At 39.3% G+C, this 25,358-nt stretch overlaps 1 protein-coding gene across 2 annotated transcripts in view; it reads left to right on the plus strand.

The window, feature by feature from the left end:
• Positions 1–2,633: 2,633 nt before the first annotated feature.
• Positions 2,634–25,358, plus strand: part of LOC127445501 (diacylglycerol lipase-alpha-like) — a 92,628-nt gene continuing 69,903 nt past the window's right edge. For both annotated transcript variants that reach the window (XM_051705633.1, XM_051705642.1), the window contains exon 1: positions 2,634–3,260. The gene's annotated coding sequence lies outside the window, so the exon portion shown is untranslated. The remainder of the gene's footprint in view (positions 3,261–25,358) is intronic.

Raw genomic sequence — 25,358 nt, forward strand, 5'->3', positions numbered from 1 at the left:
CCGTCTGTCTCTGTCTGTCTGTCCGTCCATCTCTCAATCAATCAGTCTATCCATCCGTCCCTCCGTCCGTCTCTCAGTCATCCATCCATCTGTCTGTCTATCCGTCCGTCCGTTTCTTAATCAATCAATCAATCAATCTATCAATCTATCTATCATCTATCCATCCATCTATCCGTCTGTCTGTCATCCATCTCTCAATCAATCTATCTATACATCCGTCCCTCCGTCCGTCTCTCAATTCATCCATCCATCCATCTAACCATCTGTCCGTCCATCTCTCAATCAATCAATCTGTTTGTCCGTCCGTCCGTCTCTCAATCCATCCATCCATCTCTCCGTCTGTCTGTCAGTCAGTCTCTTAATCAATCTATCTATCTATCTATCTGTCTGTCTATCTATTTGTCTGCCCATCTGCCCCTCCCTCCCTCCGTCTCTCAATTCATCCATCCATCTATCCGTCTGTCTGTCTGTCCGTCCATCTATCAATCAATCAAGCTATCTATCTATCTGTCCGTCCCTCCATCCGTTTGTCTCTCAATCTATCCATCCATCTATCCATCCATCCATCCATCTATCCGTCTGTCTGTCTGTCCGTCAGTCTCTCAGTCAATCAATCTATCCATCTATCTATCCGTCTGTCCATCCATTTCTCAATCAATCTATCTATCTATCCGTTCGTCCGCCCGTCCCTCTGTCTGCTGGTCTGTCCATCTTATTAACATCTGACCTGACCATTTTCTATCTATCTATCTATCTATTTGTCTGTCCGTCCGTCTTATTAACATCTGACCTGACAATTTTCTATCTATCTATCTATCTGTCTGTCCGTCCGTCCCTCCCTCATCCATCCGTCTCTCAGTTCATTCATCCATCCATCCATCCATCTATCTGTCTGTCCATCCATTTCTCAATCAATCAATCAATCAATCAATCAATCAATCAATCAATCAATCAATCTATCCGTTCGTCCGCCCGTCCCTCTGTCCATCTCTCAATCTATCCATTCATCTATCCGTCTGTCTGTCTGTCTGTCAGTCTCTCAATCTATCTATCTATCTATCAGGCCTGGTTCTACGGGGGTGCTAAGCACCCTCAAACGAATCTTAGAACACCCTCAATTGCAGACCAGGGCAAACTACTGCCCGCGGGTCGATTTATCATGAATGTTTTTTATTAGATCTTTGATTTATCTGGCTTTGGGACCTATCGCGCATCCACAAGCTTGTAATATGCTCAGGGTTGCCAGATAATAGATGCAACACCCCAAGCAGAGATTTATAAATGCACAAATAGGAAGTATTTCACCTTGTGTCATACTTAATTTATGCAATCTGGCAACCATGCATGCGAGTGTGGGCTCTCTCTCTCCACTTCGGAAAAAAAAAAAAAAAAAAAAAAGATTAAATACTTAGCCCTCAATAGTGCAATATTATGCTCAAAGAAGAATGTGATGTAGCCACTCCGTGTCCATACGTGAGGCTGCGTGTGCTGTTTAGTGCCAAGTCTGCGAGAAAACCTTTTCAGTGATGATCTTTAGTAAAATCCCAATAGATTTTCGCATCATTTGCGAAAGAGGGGACATGCGAGTAAATCCAAGTGAGAGAGGAATATGTTTGTTCTTTGTGTAATTTGTAAAATGCTGAATTCCCTCACACCTGTATGCGAGTGTTACTCTGGCAGTAATAATGTATCATTGTCATGCAGCCTGTTTTATTCAGTTGTGTGCTGAATGGGATGCCAAACAAACCATTGACGAGACCCACATCATGACCCATGTGTGTGTAAACAGGTTCATAATGCTTTCAGAATAAAACAAGTAAACGGGTCCACTTTGCGGCCAATTTTAAAATAAGCTTTTAGAATCTATAATTTCAGAATATTTTATTTTACTTTTAAACCAGACTCCTGATGTAGAGTGTTAAATTGAATACCAAATTACCATTGCATTGAAGTATGGTAAAATAAACTATTAATAATTATACTCAGCCTTTGTTCAGTTTTACTAACACATGATAGAAAAGTAGCAGTAAAACTTCAAGCAATTGCAGAATGGTCCCATCAGTCTGTATACACTTCAGAAAATTGTGAATCATTCATGCTTCTGGGCTTAAAAGATACAACTATGCAGAAATTTGTATCTTCTCTCTTCTATGTTCTGCTTAACGGCTGATGTGGCCCCTGTACCAAAATAACTGCACACCTCTGCTCGATTGAATATGTAAGACTAATACTGTAAATTGGCAAGCAGATTTCCTTGAATCCCAGCAAACACAAAAATCTCTGTATTTTGTGATCTGTCTGTCGAAAGTAATTCAATTGTAACTGAATGGCCACAATAAAAATCTGTCTGATTTTGTCGAAATGTTTATAAATGCACAATTGATTAATTGGTTCATTATATTCAGCTGGCAAGCTGCTCATACAAAGCATTAAGGAATTCAGGAAATGACGTCGTTCCACGCCCAGCATACAATTTCGAAGTCTCCTCTGTGTTCATTAAGCCCGTCCCAACGCTGTGCCAGTGGTTCCTAAGCAGCGGAAAATCGCAGCGTCGTGCGCCAATAACGTAGTGCCTCATACGGCACCCAGTAGATGACGTGAGATACGCCAGGAGCGCAGTCAGGAACCGGGATCCGGGTTAAACCTGCGCAACTGGAGTGGAGAATTGCAACGACGTTGCTTGTATGGAAAAACGATCGTAGGGAAAGATATATGGCAGTCAATTCCACTGGAACCTGCTGCTGCTGTTGCTGCGGGCAGTGCGGGATCAGGACTAACCGCACGATTTTCCTACGCGAAGAGGAAATGTCACGCCCAAGCCTGGCAAATAAAGGATTTGTGTGTAACTGAACATTTATGAGGGAATACGGAGTGGCTGCCAACGCGACGCACACTCGGAAAGGCGTGAAAAATACCGGTGACGTTTCGCTGGAGTGTCAATGAATCGGAGGCGATCCTTATCAAATAAAAGATCCGTTTCTGGACCTCCGAGCCGCATTCAACACATCCACGCTCTTTCATGTGTGTGTAAATGAGGTTTGCATACACACCCGGTTTATAGCGAGCTGACGGGACACCGCATTAACGGGGACTCTTGTGGCTTTAGGGAGACTGTTGCTGTTTTGAGACCTGTAGCTGCTTCGGGACCGTGATTTGGGTCGCTTCTGCGGTTCTGTGTGTCTGTGTGTATTTGCGGAGGATGGGAGAGATAAGAGAGTCCATGCAGAAGAAGGTCTCGGGAAGACACGGTCATACTATAGGTGAGAATCTCTATAAGCGACCCTTTTACGAAATTTTGCCATGGTAACCATAGTTTCCGCCTAAATCCTAAGTACCATTGTATTACCATGTTTTTGAACCCGTCGAATGGTTGTACCATGGTATTATTTGAAGTACCTTGGACTATCCTGTCATACCATAGGACATGAATATGGTAATCATTCTGTACCATGGTATATATCGAAGTACCATAGTATTACCATTTAAAACCATCTCTGAATCATAATACCAGAGTACTTTTGTTCGTTTGTTAGTGCTGGAAGATTAATAAATTAATGATGTGTGTGTGTGTGTGTGTGTATGTATGTATGTATGTATGTATGTATGTATATATATATATATATATATATATATATATATATATATATATATATATATATATATAATGTGTATGTATATATGTATATATTAGTTGTGGATAATACAATAGTAATTTTTAATCAAGGATTAAAAAAATCCTTGATTTAAAAAAATAAATTGTACTTCCAAATAAAGTACTGTTGTGGCCCACATTGGACAGTACATTACCTTATTGATTTACTGTGGTATTTATATGGAACTCCAAAATTGGAGCTGTCCAATATGTGTATGACTTTTTTCTGCTGAACACAAAGATTTTTAGAAGAATATCTCAGCTCTGTAGGTCCATACAATGCAAGTGAATGGTGACCAACATTTTTAAGCTCCAAAAGCACATAACGGCCGCATGAAATTAATCCATATGACTCCAGTGGTTAAATCCATGTGAGATTGATAAAAGTTTCTGTTATGTTGGTGTTTCAGGGGTTACCATCAATGTAAAGAGTGGAGCTTGTGATTAGCTTGAGGACAGGTACATGTTGCCAATGCCCTTTTTCTATACTCATTGAGCAATTGCTATGCTAACCATTGCAAAGTGTTTCCTATTAGCATTCATATAGCATGCTAGCCTTTACTGTACTGGCTAATTAGTCACGGAATTAACATGTCTAATTTAGTTTGGTTTACGCAATTCTATTAGGGTTCTCTCAACTTGAAATAGTTGAGATTACATGCTCGTTTTAATTTTAAACATGTGGAACCACTTTCCATGATTGAATAGAGTTCAGATAAAGAGTTATTATTTTGAGTGTACATTACAACGGTTACTGCATTTCATTGCTGGTGTAGATGTCTGTTTATTTCCTGGCTATCATTATGACACTAATAGAGGATATCTCATCTTCTTTAGATATGTTATAGTAGTTTTACAGATACTTTTAGTCTAGAACACACACACAGACAGAGAGAGAGACAGAGAATGGATAGTGCAATTCAGAACCAAAAGCTTTTAATTCTTAATGGAGAGGTTGTGGTTGTCTTCAGTACTGGAGGTAGCCCATCAGTGATTTGCAGGGGCAGGCAAATGCATGCTCACTACAAGAGGAAATTGCTGTTAATTGTGTGCAGCTTTTTGTATATGGAAAAAGAGCCTAGTTTATGATCATTATGATTAGTTGATGATAGGTCATTTATCTGATTTAACCCTTGAGCTGTGTTTGAACATTGTCCTATTAATTTTTACTTGTGGTACAGGGCCAGTACAGGATTTTCAGTGGCCGATGCCAATATACTGTATATAATACAATGTAAATATTGTAAATAAGATATATATATATAGGTACATAAAATAGCTGCTAAAATACACAAAAACTATATTTGAAAACAGAAAATGTGCACTATCCATTGATAAGACTGTTGGTACATTTTGGATTTGTATCCTTTATCCTGTGCAAATGATTCCAAAGGATTTTTTTTATTTATTTTTATTTTTATTTTTATAAATCAACTACATTACATACACTATATTGCCAAAAGTATTCACTCACCCATCCAAATAATTGAATTCAGGTGTTCCAATCACTTCCATGGCCACAGGTGTATAAAATGAAGCACCTAGGCATGCAGACTGCTTCTACAAACATTTGTGAAAGAATGGGCCGCTCTCAGGAGCTCAGTGAATTCCAGCGTGGTACTGTGATAGGATGCCACCTGTGCAAAAAGTCCAGTCGTGAAATTTCCTCGCTCCTAAATATTCCACAGTCAACTGTCAGTGGTATTATAACAAAGTGGAAGCGATTGGGAATGACAGCAACTCAGCCACGAAGTTGTAGGCCACGTAAAATGACAGAGCGCAGTCAGTGGATGCTGAGGCGCATAGTGCGCAGAGGTCGCCAACTTTCTGCAGAGTCAATCGCTACAGACCTCCAAAGTTCATGTGGCCTTCAGATTAGCTCAAGAACAGTGCGTAGGGAGCTTCATGGAATGGGTTTCCTTGGCCGAGCAGCTGCATCCAAGCCATACATCACCAAGTGCAATGCAAAGCGTCGGATGCAGTGGTGTAAAGCACGGCGCCACTGGACTCTAGAGCAGTGGAGACGCGTTCTCTGGAGTGACGAATCACGCTTCTCCATCTGGCAATCTGATGGATGAGTCTGGGTTTGGCGGTTGCCAGGAGAACGGTACTTGTCTGACTGCATTGTGCCAACTGTGAAGTTTGGTGGAGGGGGGATTATGGTGTGGGGTTGTTTTTCAGGAGCTGGGCTTGGCCCCTTAGTTCCAGTGAAAGGAACTCTGAATGCTTCAGCATACCAAGAGATTTTGGACAATTCCATGCTCCCAATTTTGTGGGAACAGTTTGGGGATGGCCCCTTCCTGTTCCAACATGACTGCGCACCAGTGCCCAAAGCAAGGTCCATAAAGACATGGATGAGCGAGTTTGGTGCGGAAGAACTTGACTGGCCTGCACAGAGTCCTGACCTCAACCCGATAGAGCACCTTTGGGATGAATTAGAGCGAAGACTGCGAGCCAGGCCTTCTCGTCCAACATCAGTGTCTGACCTCACAAATGCGCTTCTGGAAGAATGGTCAAAAATTCCCATAAACACACTCCTAAACCTTGTGGAAAGCCTTCCCAGAAGAGTTGAAGCTGTTATAGCTGCAAAGGGTGGGCCGACGTCATATTAAACCCAATGGATTAAGAATGGGATGTCACTTAAGTTCATATGCGTCTAAAGGCAGATGAGTGAATACTTTTGGCAATATAGTGTAACTTAGAAAAAAGTTAGTCATCAATACTATATATACATACACATTTATATTTAAATATTTATTTATTAAACTGATCAGCAGGCCCGGTTCCAGATGAAAATCACTGAGGGTGCTTCTGAAAATAGTCGGGGTGCTCTGTATAAAGTGGAGATGTATCATAATTAAATTTTTTAATAGATTAAATCATGTTTAAATGCTACTTAAACAACATAAAGAAAAGTTAGTTTTTTTTTAACGTACAAAACATTTACTGCTTTGGGGTTTTTTGTTTTCCCCATGATCTGTCGCTGAAAATGACAGCAACATTCTGTGCCTGCAGATTAGGATACTGATTTGCAAAATCATACATGTTTATAAGTTTTGATGCAAAATGCAAGGATTTTTGTGTTTGCTGGTATTCAAGGAAATCTGCTTGCCAATTTACAGTATTAGTCTTACATATTCAATTGAGCAGGTGTGTGCGATTTTTATTTTGGTACTGGGGTCACATCAGCTGTTAAGTAGAACATGGAAGAGAAGATAAAAATGTCTGCATAGTTGTATCTTTTAAGCCCAGAAGTAGTAGTGCACTCAATGAATAATGCACAATTTTCTGAAGTGTATACAGACTGATGGGACCATTCTGTGATTTGTTTGAAGTTTTGCTGCTACATTTCTATCATGTGTTAGTAAAACGGAATAAAGGCTGAATAAAATTATTAATTGATTATTTTACCATACTTCAATGCAATGGTAATTTAGTAATACATTTAACACTCTACATCAGGAGTCTGGTTTAAAAGTAACATAAAATATTCAGGAAACCACTGAATAAGGCTACATGACTCTGATAAATGATTACTGCCAGGGTAACATTCACATACAGCTGTGGGGGACTTCAGCATTTTACAAATAACACAAAGAATAAATATATTCCTCTCTCACTTGGTTTTACTCACCTGTCCCCTCCATGCACTATTGAGTGCTAAGAGGTTGTTTGTTTTTTGCAGAGAGAAAGCACGTGCACTCGCATGTATGGTTGCCAGATTGCATAAATTAAGTATGACATAAGGCGAAATATTTCCAATTTGTAGAACTGGGACTGCTGATCAGCCACAATATTATAACCACCTGCCTAATATTGTGAAGGTCCCCCTCGTGCTGCCAAGACCGCGCCAACCTGCATCTCAGAATAGCATTCTGAGATTATCTTCTCGCCACAATTGTACAGAGCGGTTATCTGAGTTACCGTAGGCTTTGTCAGTTCAAACCAGTCTGGCAACAAGGCATTTCCATCCACCGAACTGCTGCTCACTGGATGTATTTTGTTTTTGGCACCATTCCAAGTAAATTCTAGAGACTGTTGTACGTGAATCCCAGGAGATCAGCAGTTACAGAAATATACAAACCAGCCTATCTGGCACCATCAATCATGCCATGGTCCAAATCACTGAGATCACATTTTTTCCCCGTTCTTTTGGTTGATGTAAACATTAATTGATGCTCCTGACCTGTATTTGCATGATTTTATGCACTGCACTGCTGCAACACAATTGGCTGATTGGATAATCACATGGATGATTGTTGGTGCCAGACGGGCTGGTTTGTGTATTTCTGTAACTGCTGATCTCCTGGGATTTTTATGTACAACAGTCTCTATAATTTATTCCGAATGGTAAAAAAAAATCCAGTGAGCAGCAGTTCTGTGGATGGGATTGCCTTTTTGATGAGAGAGGTCAACCGAGAATGGCCAGACTGGTTAGAACTGACGAAGTCTATGGTAACTCGGACAACCGCTCCGGACAATTGTGGTGAGAAGATGTGGGTTGGTGCTGTTTTGGCGGCACGAAGGGGACTTGCACGATTTTGTGTGTGTGTGTGTGTGTGTGTGTGTGTGTGTGTGAGACCGATATGGGTTTTTTAATGGCCGATGCCGATATCCAGAGAGCAGGGTGGCCGATTAAAATTCAAATATATCACACAACTTAATATAGAAAATAACATAAAACTGCTGTTTTAAATGGTAGCAGTTTCTTCTGATTTCTGTTTAGTCATCAAATTTTAGTCATTTATTTGCACATGAAGAAATTGTTAATATATTAGGAAGAAGGAAATAACAGTACACACAATAGTCCAGCATGGATGGCATGTCCATGTTAGCGATCGCATTTTCTCAAAAAATGCTGAATCTCAACTTCTATTAAAATGAATGGGACAAATTAGAACACCCAACTGCAGCCAACAGTCAGTTGATGTAGATAGGAAGTCCCGCCTTACAGGTAAAAGAGCCAATCTCCTTTCAGATACAGACATTGCCTATCAATCAACTTGAGAACGCAAATGCGCCTTAGCTATAAAAGCTGGGGAAATTGCTTTTTCTTTTTTTTTGCGTAATCTGAGGTAAAGAAGCACCATTTATGATGCCAGTGTTGTCAGAATTTACTGCTGATTTGAATTATGATCTTTGATCGTAATCTTGACCAACTATTTTGTAGATTTCGGTTCAAGTAGATGGGAGCTGCACTATCGTGACTGGAAATAGCCTCCTGAGAGTGTTCCAAAAGTCAGGCCGACAGTGGACTGACTTGCTAGAAAGACTTTGGTTGCACTCGCACACTTGTGCGGATCCAGCAAGCACCAGCAATCTCCTGACAGTTTAAACAGCCTGGATCGCCTTCTTGGATTGTAACCACTGACCATCATGATTTGTGAATCAGAGGAACTTGATCCTGGCTGATACAATACGTGCTCGACGGGAAAAAAACTCTGGATTTTCGTGAGGTTCATGAATAGCATATGTTTAAATGAGATATCTTCATATTTGCAAACGGTATATAATAGAAGTTGTATTGATATTTGCCTTTTATCATTAGAAAAGAAAGTTAAAGGGAACTGCTGAGGAGAGGCTGATAGAATATGTAGTTTAGTGGTAAATAAATGTGCTCTCCACAGGATGCTGGATCTGCTCAAGTTGTGTGAGGTTGGTTTATTACATCTGTTTAAACGAGATATGTTTAAATGTGATATATTAGTAGATGGTATATATGATATATTTTATTGATATTTGCCTTTTTTATCATTAGAAAAGACCATTAAAATTTACAGGGAACTGTTGAGGAGAGAGAGGAAGAATGAAACAGCTGAGCACTTTAACATTATGAGCTCAAATGCGTCTGCCTCGGCTCTGATATGTGGACTGTTTAAATGATACTGTGTTGCACACCGGTCTATTATTGTAGTAACGTGATGCATGTAACAAAACGAACTATGACTGGTCGTTTACATGTCTCAGTCGCTTCACATGCAAGCAGGCGATTTTCGGCACCCTCAAGAAAAAGTCAGAATATCGTCCGATTTATTGACCTCAGCGATATATTGGTTGACCACTAATTATATATAAAATATAATATTAGATTTCACTATAATTTTATAACTTGCGCCACCTCTGAAACAAAATGTCCTTTTCCGCTGGTGACTCCTAGGCCATGCAGGCCAAAAGACTGAGGTTACCATTAGCCAAATAGTCCTAGCTATTAGGCATTGTTTCAGCTTACTTGCTTTCAGGTTTGGCTCCTTTCTGGGATTGAATATTGACTTATCACAATCAATTCCAGATGGAAAAAAACGGTTCCGTCCTAAATTTTTTCCCATTGATGAATATCCCATTTCATGTGAAAGTATGTCACATTATAGAAGTCTGAGTCGCCAGTGCTGTTACAAGCTGACTTTAAGGCTGTACCAAAACCCGAGGCCCCATTTAACCTGCGAGTCTGCTAGACTGAGATTGTTCAAACATGTGTTATTTTTTTTAATCAGATAATCTCCAGAATTGTACAGCCATCCCCCAATATTGTTCACAAACAAGCAAAACAAAGCCTTTATCCAACCAGATGCTGAACATCCTGTGTGATGTGGTGCTGTTTGGGGTCTTGCAACAGACCCAAGATCCCACCTGGCCTGGCTTACCTGCTGAAATCTTAATTTTGTAAATTTCAAAATTAGAGTCTTAAAATAAGCACAAAAAATAAAATAAAAAAATCTGGCTTGTTTATAGTTAAAAGTCCCATGATATACACCAATTGTTCTTTTTTTTTTTTTTTTTTTTTCTGTTTTTATATATATATATATATATATATATTTTTTTTTTTTTTTCAACCATTAAATATAAATAACAGAACACACATATACAGAATCAATATCCAACCTCCACTACCCCTCCCCACCCCCACCCCAACAACACCCCAGTGGTCACACAACCATAGACACACAACAAAAATAAATTAATTAATTAATAAAAAAATAAAAAAATAATAATCACACACATAAAACCCCTACAACTCTCTCTCCACTGTCCCTCCCCGAGAGCCCTCCAAAAAAGACAGATATCTGCCCCACTTCTTCACAAACATGTCTAAACTCCCCAGTCTTATGGATACCCCCTCAAGAGCTGCCACTCTGGCCATCTCTGAACACCACTCATGAAATGGGGGCTCTCCAGCCAACTTCCAACTCCTCAAAGTGATCTGTCTGGCGATCATAATTATAGTTAGGACCCAGTTTTTCACGTGCTTATTCTCCAAATTAATGACTGCCCCATCTCCTAAGATACAGACTCTGGGGCAAAATAAAATTTGAGAGGCCAAAACCTCGCACATAAGACTCTGAATCCTCATCCAAAATTCTTGCATCTTAACACATCCCCAAAAGACACAGGTTGTGTCTCCATCTTCTGATTGACATCGCCAGCAGGTGGGTGTGTCTTTAAGACCAAGCTTATGCAATCTAGAGGGGGTCCAATAGACTATGTAAAATTTTAAATTGCATGAGGCGAATCCTTGCATCTCTAGATGCAGATTTGACGTTTTTTAGAATCCCAGCCCACTCTCCCTCCTCCAATAACAAATTTAGATCTTTCTCCCATAATCTCTTAAGAGAAGTTGAAGTTCCATCCCCCAGACTCTGAATTAGTAGGGAGTTATACAAAGATGCCTCATGACCTTTTTCCAAAAGCAGTAATCACCACTCCCAGAGTATCTGCCGCTTTAGGGGGGTGTAAACCACTCCCAAAAACAGTACAGAGCAGGTGGCGCAGCTGTAAATGCTTTTTAGAACTGATCTAGAAATCCCCAAAAGTTGAACCAAATTTTGAAAGGATCTCAACACTCCATTCTCATATAGGTCACCGAGTGTAGTAACCCCCCTCCCAATCCACTCTGACCAGCAAAAAGGGGACTTGTTGATGCATAATTTGGGGTTCAGCCATATGCTCGAGGCAACATTTGAAAAAATGTCCGAATTAAACCGTCTGGGCACTTTTGTCCTTACCGAGTTCAAGTGCGAGATAACGGGATGTAACTTAGCTTCTCTGATTAATTTGATAGAAAGGCTCTGCAGTGGCGAAATAGGGGCAAGAACTTCCTGTTCTATACAGAACCAGGGAGGGGCTCTCAGGTGGAAGTGACCAATGAGCCAAATGTCTGAGACTGAATGCATAATAATAAAATAAAATCTTGGGTAGGCCAAGCCCACCTTTGTCAGTCGGCCTATGTAACTTATTGAAATGTAATTTGGGACGCTTACCATTCCAAATGAAGGACTTCGCTATGCTATCAAGTAGCTTGAAATAAGAGAGGGGGACATCTATAGGGAGAGACTGCAGCAAGTAATTGAATTTTGGAATACAATTCATTTTAATAACATTAACCTTCCCAATCATAGATAAATGTAACGAAACCCACCTGCCCACATCGCTTGAAAACCGTTTTATTAAGGGGTCAAAATTAACTCTAACTAAATCACACAAATTGAATTAAAATTAATGCCCTGTTTGGGCCACTGGAAAGCGCCTGGCTGGAAAGCCGTTTCTGGGCAGTATGCTGTCAGAGCCAAAGCTTCGGATTTAGGCCAATTGACTCTATATCCTGAAAACTTAGAAAAGGAATTAATATTTCTGTGGAGGCAAGGCATAGATCTAATCGGGTCAGAGACAAATAATAAAATTATCATCTGCGTAAAGCAAGAGTTTATGCCCATACCTCGCGCCACCACCCCTGGAAAATAATCCTCCTTTCTTATCGCGGCGGCTAATGGTTCCAGGGCAAGACAGAACAATAATGGGGAAAGAGGGCAACCCTGCTGGGTGCCCCTATCCAGAGTAAAATAATCTGAAATTAATCCATTTGTTTGTACCGCCGCTACTGGGTGTCTATAAAGTAATTTAATCCAACCAATAAACGTACTCCCGAACCTGTATATTTCCAAAACCTTAAACAGATAATGCCATTCTACCATATCAAATGCCTTTTCGGCGTCAAGTGAGATGGCAGCGACCGGAGTCTGATCATTCGCCACTTACCACATGATATTGATGAAACGCCTGATGTTATCAGAAGAGCTGCAGCCCCGAATAAACCCCACCTGATCTATATGTATAAGAGATGTCATAACTTTACTTAATCTGTTAGTCAAAATATTTGATAACATTTTTACATCTAGCTGGATCATGGAAATTGGACGGTAACTCTTACTCACTTGGATCTTTGTCCTTTAAGGATCAGACTGATCCGGGCTTTTGTCATGGTTGGCGGATGTTTTCCATTCTTTAATGATTCAGTATAAACGTCTAACAAAAGTGGAGCCAATTCTGTAGCATAAAATCTATAAACTTCAGCAGCAAAACCATCTGGCCCTAGAGCCATGCCTGTAGGCAAGGCCTTAATTACCTCATCAAGCTCCTCCAAGGTTATCTCAGAATCAAGATAATGTTTTTGCTCATTCATCAATTTAGGGAGTTCTAATGGTTCCACAAAGTTTCTAATGTCTTCATCAGTAAACGAAGATGTGGAACTATAGAGATCAAGATAGAATTCTATAAAAGCATTATTAATATCAATGGCCGAGATAAATATTTCACCACCAGCAGATTTCACTGAAGGAATGGTAGAAAAAGATTTTCTCTGCTTTATGTCTAGCCAAAAGCTTCCTTACTTTGTCCCCCGACTCAAAGTATGACTGTCTTGCCCTGAACAACCAAAACTCCACTTTCCGTGACAAAATAGTATTATATCTGTATTTCAAATGGGTCAATTCTCTGAGGCCATCAGATGACATTCGGCGCTTCAGCTCTGCCTCGGCACTTTTAATATTCTCTTCCAGTTCCACTAGTTCTCGTGCTTTGGATTTTTGGTGAATGAGGCATACTGTATGATCTGACCCCTAAGAACAGCTTTAAGTGCCTCCCAAGCCATGCCCACAGAGGATACTGAGGACCAGTTGGTCTCCATATAAACATTGATTTCAGTCTTTAACATTTGTTGGAAATCAGGATTGTGCAAAAGAGAAACATTAAAGCACCAACTATATGATTTATTTTTCTCTGTATGTGGCAACATCTCTAAACTCACCAGGGCATGATCCGAGACGAAAATATTTCCAATTGGGCAATCAACAACAGATGAAATGAGGGACTTAGATATATATAAAAAAATCTATTCTAGAATAAATCTTATGAACTGATGAAAAAAAAAAATGTATAGTCCCTACCAGATGGGTTCAAAAGTCACCAGATATCTGCAAGACCAAGATTTTTACACATCCTGTGAAGTGTCACTGTTGCTCTAGGGGGCTTACACCCTTTTGCTTCACTATGATCAAGGACTGAGTCCATCAAAAGATTAAAGTCTCCTCCCAATATTATATCACGAGGGGTGCCAGCGGCTTGCAACATCCCTTCAAGATCTATAAAAAAGCCGTGATCATCAGCGATAGGTGCGTAATATTAGCCAAAATCAACCTTTGCCCCTGAATTTCAGCGAAAACAATAATGACTCTCCCTAATTTATCTTTAGTCTGTTTGAGACATTTGAATTGTAGATGTTTATTAATCAATATAATGACTCCCTTGCTCTTACTTGAGCCAGCACTAAAAAAAACATGTCCACCCCATATCTTCCCAAATTTTTCAGCTTCCTGTGGGGAGAGATGTGTTTCTTGAAGAAACACTATATCATATTTCTTACGTTTAAGAAAAATAATAACCTTCCTTCTTTTTATGGGGTGCCCCAACCCATTCACATTCCATGTGGAGAGAGATGGTACACTCATTAACAATTTACATTTTGATATAGTCGAAAAAATAAATTGTGTCAAAAACAAAATTATACAGACCACATTCCCCATTAGTGAAACAATCAAACCCCGAACTTCCCCCCGAACAAAACAAACAGAAAAAAGAAAAACGTGCGCATTAACCCCATGCACAAAAGCACCAACCGGCGACAATACCTCTAAACTCAAAAGGTCCATGAACGCCCACGAGCCCCCACGACAACTTTGCCATCGGATTGCTCAGTTTTGCCTCAGAAATTTGTGAGGCAAAATTACATAACAGAAATACTTTGTAAAATAAACCCCAGCCAATAGGAAGAATGAACACAAAGAACGTGTAGATTCATTCACAGAACTGTTTCAAAGGTGTGATCTTCCACAAAACAAATTCTAGCTGATATAAAACCGTTCAGATTCCTCGGACAGACAAACGAATGTTCAGTGAGCCAGCTGTTATGAGTTCAGCGGATGACGTAATCATTCTAATGTCCCGTTAAAATACTCAAAACAAACTCCAGCCAGCAGAAGGTATAAGCACGAAGAACAAACAGATTAATCCACAGCTGTTCCAAAGGAGTGTTATTCAATAGAACAAGCTCCAGCCGCTAGGAGGAACCAATACAAAAAGAAACAAAACCAGCATCCTGGTTCCCCGGATGGTTGTCAATTCACTCGGAGGCCGCATAAAAGTATACACCATGACTTACTCAATCCGTCAACTTTATAAAAGACATCCTTTGAGCATGTAGATATTTTGCGGTCATCCGTAGTGTCCACTCTCAAACTGGCCGGGAACTTCAATGCAAAAGTAATCTTCGTCAATGCAAAAGTTTCTTTAAGGAAAAGTGTTATTCACAAAACAAACTCCAGCCTCTCGGCGGAGCCAACGCAAAAAGAAAAAAGAAACCAAAATGACTCCCAGCTTCATCAAAAGCCAGAGTAAGTACAGCGAGTCGACCCACTCACATGAGAAACACCCAATGGTTTACTTACCCATTGATTCTATAAAAGACATTGCCTGATTGGGACATGTAAATACTTTGCGACCGTCCTTCGTTTCTATTCTCAGTTTGGCTGGAAACATCAGAGCAAAAGTGATCTTTCACTGATGTAGGAGTTTCTTACATTCCTTGAACCGATCGCGTTTCTCTTGTTGAACTCGCAAAGTCCGGGAACAAGAAAATATTATGGTTCTTCCAAGAAAGCTTCCCTTTGCTCTTCGCCTGGCGCAACACAAGATCTTTATCGGATGATCTCAGAAATCTGTCCAGAATCGATCGGGGCCTTTCTCCCTCTGCAAATCTGTGAGCTGGGACTCTGTGAGCTCGCTTGATTTCCAGTTTATGGCCTGTTATGTCAAGCAGACTCGGGGAAAAGCTCGTCTAGGAATTTTACCATATCTCTGCCGTCCTCATGCTCAGGAATTCCAACAATTTGAACGTTATTCCTGTGGCTTCTATTCTCAAGATCTTCAAGCTTTTCAAGGAGATGTTCCAAATCAACTTTGGTCGCGGGCGGATTAGTGGTTAATTCCCTCTCAGACTCCAGACAATCGATTCGTCTCTCAACATCAGTCACTCTTATAACTAACTCGGAGAATTTTATTTCCATCGCCGTAATCGATCGACGTATTGCAGCGAGATCCTCCAAGTCAGCAAGAACCTTCGTCAGCATCACTGACATGTTGGACAACTGACGCTGGATCTCCTCTCCCGCCGCGCCATCCAAATCGAGTCCCCGGTCTGTAGGCCTGTCGGGGCTTTCATCCTGAACACGTAAGTGTCTTTTAATGTCTCCAGAGCCCGAGGATTTTGACTTCTTTGCCATGTTTTGCCTCAAAGAGCAAATGTGTAACTGGATGTATAAAATTTCACCAGATTATAACATGAAAATAAATATTTAGCAAAGTGCGCAGAGCTCGTCGCTCACACGTCTGCTTCTTGCATGGCGTCACGTGACGTCCTTTTTTTCTGGTTATTATTGGGAATTTGGTTGCACAATATTGTTTTTTTTTTTTTGTTGGTTTTTTTTAAATACATTTTGTACTTCCGTAGCCTCTGTGTGTGTGCCCATCATGGTAAGTAAAGACTTTTATATTCTATGATAGATTTTAAAAACTATTGGCCGATTAATCGGTTATCTGCCTTTTCCACCACCTTAGTTATCATTATCGGCAAAATCCTCTATGGGTCGACCGCCTCTATGGTTGTAGTAGTGTAGCTTTAAAGAAGATGAATTTAATGATGCAAATTTTCCAAGGGTATTTTGCTGCGCAGACTGTTTAACAACTAACGCAGAGCAGTCTGTCAGATGGATAAAGAACCACTGCTAAAAATGTCAGAACTAAAAAATTGACAAGCTAGTTGTTTGTTGGACAATTTGCCAACCATTGCGAGTGCGACCTATTCCTTGATGCGACTTGCAATTAGAGTTGTCTTCTTCTTTTTTTGTACTTTTTACTTTTTTTACAATAACTTATACATTTTTAATATACTTTGCACACTCTCCTCTCCCCAAAGACTGCCATTAAAAAAAGAAAAACAAGGGAATAGAAAATCAAGGATATCACAATTTGGCCAGGCATCGTGAGTCTTATATACTTGCTCAATTTCTGAAGAGAGGGGTAATGGTGTTACAGTGACATCTTACAGTCTACCACACTAGTTCTTAGGGAGTGATTTGCATATTAGAGAAATATGATAATAGGGGTTCCCAAGTATGGTAACATGTATGTGAACCTCTGATTTATATATATTTAATCTTCTCCAGGTGCAAATATAACATCAGGTCCTGAAGCCATTGTGCAGCTTTAGGTGGATTTGCTAAATTTTAGTGTAATAACACTTGCCTGTGAGCTAGCAAAGATGCAAATGCGATGATGTTAAGTTTTCTTTGAGTCAGGATTGCATCCCCACCCAGGACCCCAAATATGGCTATTTTGGCACAAGGTTTTAGCACCACAAACTTTAGAAAGTGTATTAAATACAGTGGACCAATAACTAGTCAATGCCACTATGGCATCTTATGCATGTCGGATTCTTCTTCGGGTAAAAGGAAGATAATCGGGCCCTACTTGGGTATAGACTTTGCAGGACCTTAAACTGTATAAGACCCAGTTGTGCACAGGATGTACTGCTGTTAACTTTTTGCAGTGCACTTTTCCAGATTTCATCTGAAAGTACTGTTCCAAGCTCTTTTCCCAATAGTTTTTTTTCTTTTCTGTTACATTAGTGTTTATGGACATAAACTCCTTGCAGGTGAGAGGTAACTTCTTAGAGGGAGTCCGCTGGGGACCTCCGTAGAAATAAAAGGAAATGATATGCTGTGAGTGCGGACATATTGTCAAACTTGGAAGTAACAAAACAGATCTGTCTGACTAAGATTATATTTAGAACATAAATCAGTAAAGCTGGAAAATATGCCCTCCGAATAGAGATCACCAAATTGAACAATACCCATCTTCTGCCAATACGAGAAGGTGGAGTCTAATTTAGCTGGCAGGACGGAATGGTTATTACATATTAGGCTTTGAAATATGAGTGTTTCTCGTAGGAGGAAGTGCTGACGTAATTGGGTCCACATTTTAAGAGTGGAGTAAATAACAGGGTGACCTGTATACTGTGACGTTTTAAAAGGTAGGCATGATGTATCTAAGGCTTGTAAAGATGTTGTTGTGCGTGATTTAGACTCTACTTCACCAATTGGTACCCGGCAAATGCATCCAATAAGCAATTTTTTGTACCTGTGCTGCCCAATGATAATACATAAGTTAGGAAGAGCCAGACCTCCTCCGACCCTCTGCCTCTGAAGGTACTCTTTTCAAATCCTTGGAACTTTCCCATTCCATAAAAATCTTAAATTTTTCTACAGAACGAAAAAAGGTCTTTGGTAAAAAGATGGGAGGACATTGGAATAAAAATAAGAATCTAGGTATTAATTTGAACACAATTCACCCTGGCAGCTAAGCTCTTATATAGAATCCTCAATTTTTTTAAATCACCTTTAAGTTTTATTAGGAGTGGAGCAAAATTATTTTCATAATTTACACATGTAATTTACTTAAAATTACTAAGTAATTTGTAAATATTTCAACCCAGACTTTGCAATATGAAATGGTAAAACTGTGTCCAGAATATTCCTAGACAATTCATTTACAGGCAGACACTCACTTTTGAAAAATGTATTTTGTAACCTGAAATTGTACACTGTAAATCCCAATGCTCCAAGTAATTAATTGTAGGGAATTGTAGAGTAGGGAAAAATGTTATTCAAATTAGTTCAAATAATGTAATCTTGATTAAAGTATTTAGAACTTTCTCTTTCTTTTGAGTTCACGAAACTGACACCTTTTAAGTAACCTGAACTGTTAGTGTAAACTTGTTAGTGTTTAATGTTTTATGTTGCCATTTAGAAGAGTTTTTGTTATGTTGGAGTATTGGGGGTTACCATTATGGTGAAGAGTGGAGCTTGAGCTTAAGTTGAGGACTGATACCAATTGTGTATCTTACTGCTTTATCCATTATTAAGCAAGTCACTAGTCAGACTTGGGTGAATAAAGTGATGGATTTGTGTTGCAAAAAAAAAATAATTATAAAATCTGGTGGTTTACTTAAAATTTAAAGTTAAGTGCCATCAAAATGTATAAGTTTGCTTACTCTATTTTTCAAGTTAAGAGCAACTGGCATGCATAAGTAGTACAAAATCAAAACCTGATATTTCCACTTACTTAAATTTGGAATTTATTAGCTTAAAATGTATGTAACTGATTACCTAAAATTTTTTTGTTCTGCTAACTTATTCGGGTTTACAGTGTACCAAATGCATGAAACAAATAGGTCTTGTCGCTTATGCATGACACAGGGTCCGATATATAGAGGAGCAGGTCGTCTGCATATAGAGTTTTTGCTCCACTCCCCAACTGTGTATACCAAGGAATGAAGGTGTTGCTTTAAGCATCAGGGAAAATGGTTGTATTGCAATAGTAAACAGTAAGGGACTCAATGGGCAGCATTGGCGGGTACCTCTTGATAGGGAAAAGTTTTCAGAATGGCACTTATTAGTAACCACTGATGCTCTAGGAGAAGAATACAAAAGACTGATCTATTCTATAAATGTAGCACCAAAACCAAACTTTTCCATAGCAAAAAAAAGATACTCGACGCAGTTGAACGCCTTTTCCGCAACTAGTGATACTATAACTTCCAGAATTTCATGAGACGGAGGAGTGTGAAGGACATTGAGATGTCAGCAGACATTGGAATATAAGTGCCGTTAATGAAACCAGTTTGATCGGCTGAATTTATATTGGCCAAGGGTGACTCCAAACAAATAGCCAGTAACTTTGCAAAACATTTTACATCAGAATTTAGCAGAGAAATTGGCCGGTATGAACTACACTTGGTTGCCTCCTTGTTCGGTATCAATAAAAGTGTAATTAATGCTTCAGAAGGGATGACTGCAAAGTGCCTTGGTATTTTGTGTACTAGTATGGCTGTTCCCCTTGCTTTTGCATTAAACTTGGAATGAAAAATGTGACCTATCTGTAATTTCTTCTGTCTAAGGTGATCTGAATTAAGTGTGTTTCCAGAAGGAAAGCTATATCCGTTTTAAGACGTTTAAGTTGAGAGAACATTTTTGTCAATTTTATTGGTTTTCCTTTGGTTTTCATTTAAGCCCTTTACATTCCAGGATGTGAATCTGATGGCTGATATCCCTGCTCTCTCTCTATTTCCTAATGTATCAGTCAACAGTTACTTATTGTAACAAAAAACAGTGCAATGCTTATGAATCATCTCAACATGTAACAAAATGAATTGCACAATATCCTAGCAACCTATCAAGGACCATGTCAAAACAATAAATATACACCCTAAAGGTAACAAAAACAGAAGTCTAAGAAAAAAGGCAGTTACCCATCCCAAGTTCCTTAGAACCCATTTTCCTTTGTTTGCCTCCCCAGCTGAGGCAAGCTGCAGGACTCCAATACTGTAACACTTCCAGTAAACCATCAGTACCTTATTAACTCCTCTTCAGAGCTCCCAAAAATATGAAAGTTATATGTTTCAACCCCCACAACAATTTGAAAAGAAAAACTCTAATGCTAGAGTTATATAGCACAATAATCAGTGCACCGACTTGCAATATTGTTCCCATATTACTCCAAGTATAACACAAGAACCTATGAACTGCTAAAAATTTTCTTAACTATTACCAGGCCAGTCTTTATCTCCAAGTGTTACTAGCCAGATTATCCACGATGTCTGTAACTGGAACGTCATCAGGTACATGCATGCTGTTATTTTAATCCTCGGTCCATTCCATTCCAGTACCAGTTGGTTAAGTCATATTTCTTTTCTGCAGTGTTGCGTTGATCCACTGAGCATAGAAGGCTTCGCCGTCAGTTGCTGTTTCAAAGGTGACTGTCTCCTCATATGTAATTCGCAGTCGGGCAGGATACACCAGTCTGAAGCAGATTCCTTTCTGGTACTGTGCTGCTTTGTGTTTGAAGGCCGCGCGCTTTTTAGAGAGGATTGCACTCAAGTCGAGTTAAAGCCTCAGAGCCTTCCTTTGATATCGCAGCACACACTGTCTGGCCCATCTCAAAGCACACTCCTTATGCTGATAGCGATGAAAACAGACCATAATGGGCCTCAAAGGCTGACCTTCCTTAGGTTTTGGTGCTAATGTGCAACGCGCTCTCAAGTTCAGGTGATTTTTCAAACACCTGTTCCCCCATGACTTCTTTCGGCAAATTTTTTACCATCTCTGTTCCAATTTCGCTATCCTCCAGAACGTTCACAAACCGAAGATTTGCACGAGCTGTTCTCCAAATCATCTAGACGGTCCAAAAGTGCTGTGTTTGTTGCTCTTAATTCCGAAATATCTGCCTCCGCTTTGGCTAGAGCTGCAAAGTTCCCAACCACGGTCGTTTCTACAGAAGTGAGGCGCATCACAAATGTATACAGAGTTTGTTGAAAAGTCTCTATCGACAACTTATAGGAGCGAGGGAGGACTTGATTAATGCACTCATGTGGTCTTTATAATATTTAAGTTTTTTTTCAAGCTCCGCAGTCAGCATAGTGATGGAGACATCCTCGCTTGTGCCCGAGGCCGCTGCCATTTGCGCCACTTTAATACTTAATGTAGCCTTCATCGTGTCTTGATCGGTTTTATGTTTTGGATTGGGTATTTTACCTCAGTTGCAGAAAGATTAATTTTAGAAGATATTGGTCCAGTTATTATTAGCAGTTTATGGGGATTTAAAATGATTCAAGCTCAAACTGAGACTCACGCAGACCGTCCGCTCCGTACATCGTCTAAACCGTAAGTCAGAGTCTTTTCTGAGTTCATTCAGCTGCTGAATATAAGATTGAGACCGGATACAGAGAAAACATTCTGATGTTATGGTGTGGTTGTGACGAGTATAAATCCGAACTGAAGATGATGAGACATAACAGTTGCAGAGTTTTCTTTTAACAGCTCTAGACTTTATAATAATTCTTGTTCTTGTTAACATGTTGTATAAACAAAATGTTTCAACACATGATTCAGTACATTGCATGAGCTTGTCCAGGCAGATCTGTTTTTTTATTATTTTTTTTTATAAACTAATTCACTCTGGGAGATAATCATCACCTAACAGATTATAACAGGTTGAAATGTTTGTTCCCATCGGTGCTAGCTCTTCCATTACTGCTCGGCCTTTGCTGTCAACGTCTTGTGTTGTAGAGTTTTAGATTCATGAATGAATCAGTCCTCTGATTGACAGTGTCTTTAGTGCTATCATCATGCATGTGTCATGCAAAGTATGTTCATCGTCGATAAAGCTTCTAATAATAGTTGCAAACATATTTTTTTGCAATGGGTAGAATAAGGGGCCATTCACGCAGGATCCATTGTTGTATTCCATCTGCTATTTTAGTCTAACTAGGCCTATAATATATATATATATACTGTGTGTGTGTGTATTTTATTATTATTAATATTTATTTTAGATCATCTGAGCATCTAGAAACTTCTGAACTCAACAGATTTTTGTACTTTAAAGTGCTGTGGGCAATCAAATTAACTTAAAGGAATAGTTCACCCAAAAATGCCATCCAAAATGTATCTGAGTTTCTTTCTTCATCAAAACAGAATTTAAAACTTTTAGGATTTCATTTCAGGCCTCCTCCTCTAAACAATGCAAGTGAATGTACTCCATTTTTTGATGGTCCTAAATGCATATTTAGGGAGCATCAAAATAATCCACACGACTCCAGTCGACAAATAAAGTTCTTCTGAACCAAAACGATTGATTATTTTGAGAAACAAAACAATACTTGTATACTTTAACTACAAATGTTCACTTCCGTACATCTGTGACGTGCGCTCATGAGAGGGATTATATAAGATGGCCTGAGGGTGAGTAAATTACCAGCAAATTTTCATTTTTGGGTGAACTATTCCTTTTAACACCTTATTTCTATAGGGCTAGTTATAATATTCATGAGTAAACCACTTTACTGATTTGTAAATATGTTTGTTTCCTACTTCATAACAGATATTGTTTTTCTTTTATCAGCTTTTTTTTATTTTTTTTTTATTAATTCTTACAATAATAAAAGCAAAATCATGTATACAGTTGTCCTCAAAAGTTTGCATACCCTTGGAGAATTGGTAATATATGTACCATTTTTAAAGAAAACATGAGTGAGCAGGCATAACACATTTCTTATTTCTTATGGGATTCATATTCAACTGTAGGTTATAACAGAATGGCGCAATCATAAAACAAAACATGGTAACAAAGAAAACAATGAAATGACACCTGTTCAAAAGTCTGCATACCCTTAGTTCTTAATACTGTGTATTGCCCCCTTTAGCATCAATGACAGCGTGCAGTCCTTTGTAATAGTTGTCTATGAGGGCCCCAAATTCTTGCAGGTGGTATAGCTGCCCATTCGTCTTGGCAAAATGCCTCCAGGTCATGCAAAATTCTTCGGTCGTCTTGCATGAACCGCACGTTTGAGATCTTCCCAGAGTGGCTCAATGCTATTAAGATCAGGAGACTGTGATGGCCACTCCAGAACCTTCACCTTTTTCTGCTGTAACCACTGGAGGGTCAATTTGGCCTTGTGCTTAGGGTCATTGTCATGCTGGAATGTCCAAGAGCGTTCCATGTGCAGCTTTCTTGCAGAAGAATGCAAATTGTCTGCCAGTATTTTCTGATAACATGCTGCATTCATCATGCCATCAATTTTCACAAGATTCCCCGTGCCTTTAGAGCTCACACACCCCCAAAACATCAGTGAGCCACCACCATGCTTCACAGTGGGGATGGTATTCTTTACACTATAGGCCTTGTTGACCCCTCTCTAAACATAGTGCTTATGGTTGTGACCATAAAGCTCTATTTTGGTCTCGTCACTCCAAATTACAGTGTGCCAGAAGCTGTGAGGCGTGTCAAGGTGTTGTCATTTGTGGCATTGGCACAGTAAAGGCTTCTTTCTGGCAACTCGACCATGCAGCTCATATTTGTTTAGGTATCATCTTATTGTGCTCCTTGAAACAACCACACCATCTTTTTCCAGAGCAGCCTGTATTTCTCCTGAGGTTACCTGTGGGTTTTTCTTTGTATCCCGAACAATTCTTCTTGCAGTTATGGCTGAAATCTTTCTTGGTCTACCTGATCTTGGCTTGGTATCAAGAGATCCCCGAATTTTCCACTTCTTAATAAGTGATTGAACAGTACTGACTGGCATTTTCAAGGCTTTGGATATCTTTTTATATCCTTTTCCATCTTTATAAAGTTCCATTACCTTGTTACGCAGGTCTTTTGACAGTTCTTTTCTGCTCCCCATGGCTCAGTATCTAGACTGCTCAGTGCATCCATGTGAGAGCTAACAAACTCATTGACTATTTATACACAGACACTAATTGCAATTTAAAAAGCCACAGGTGTGGGAAATTAAACTTCAATTGCCATTTTAAACCTGTGTGTGTCACACTGTGTGTCTGTAACAAGGCCAAACATTCAAGGGTATGTAAACTTTTGATCAGGGCCATTTGGGTAATTTCTATTACCATTATGATTTAAAAAGGAGCCAAACAACTATGTGATGATAAATGGCTTCATATGATCACACTCCTTAAATAAAAGACATGTTATGATCAGTCATATTTTCAAAATCAATGCCAAAATTTCACAATTTCTGCCAGGGTATGCAAACTTTTGAGCGTGTGTGTGTGTGTGTGTGTGTGTGTGTGTATGTGTACACACTACCGGTCAAAAGTTTTGAAACACTTATAATTTTTTTCACATTTTAGAATAATAGTGAAGTCATCAAAACTGTGGAATAACATAAATGGAACTATGGGAATTATGTTGTGACTAAACAAAATCCAAAATAAATCAAAACCGTTATATTTTAGCATCTTCAAAGTAGTCACCCTTTGCCTAGAATTTGCAGACATGTACTCTTGACATTTTCTTAACCAACTTCTTGAGGTATCACCCTGGGATGTTTTTAAACAGTATTGAAGGAGTTCCCATCTATGTTGGGCACTTATTGGCTGCTTTTCTGTATTTGGTCCAAGTCATCAATTTCAAAAACTTTTTTTTTTATTAAATTGTAGTTTTATAATGAAATAAATTAATATGTTGGCACAATTATATTTTTGTCTACAACACTAATTTCAAACATTTAAGCATATATCTTCAGATCAACATATTTTTAAGATCATGAGAAACATTTCAGTGTTTCAAAACTTTTGACCGGGGGGGGGGGTGTGTGTGATTATAATAATCATACTCCATTAAAACTATACTACTCTCTCCACGCCCCACCCTGAGAGCCCTCCAAAAACTTTAAATTGCCCCATTTCCCAACAAACAAATTTAAGTTACCCCATCTTCCAAATGGTACCTCTTCAAAAGCCGCCAC

Source organism: Myxocyprinus asiaticus, chromosome 1 (genome assembly GCF_019703515.2).
Source record: "Myxocyprinus asiaticus isolate MX2 ecotype Aquarium Trade chromosome 1, UBuf_Myxa_2, whole genome shotgun sequence".
Taxonomy (NCBI): Eukaryota; Metazoa; Chordata; class Actinopteri; order Cypriniformes; family Catostomidae; genus Myxocyprinus; species Myxocyprinus asiaticus.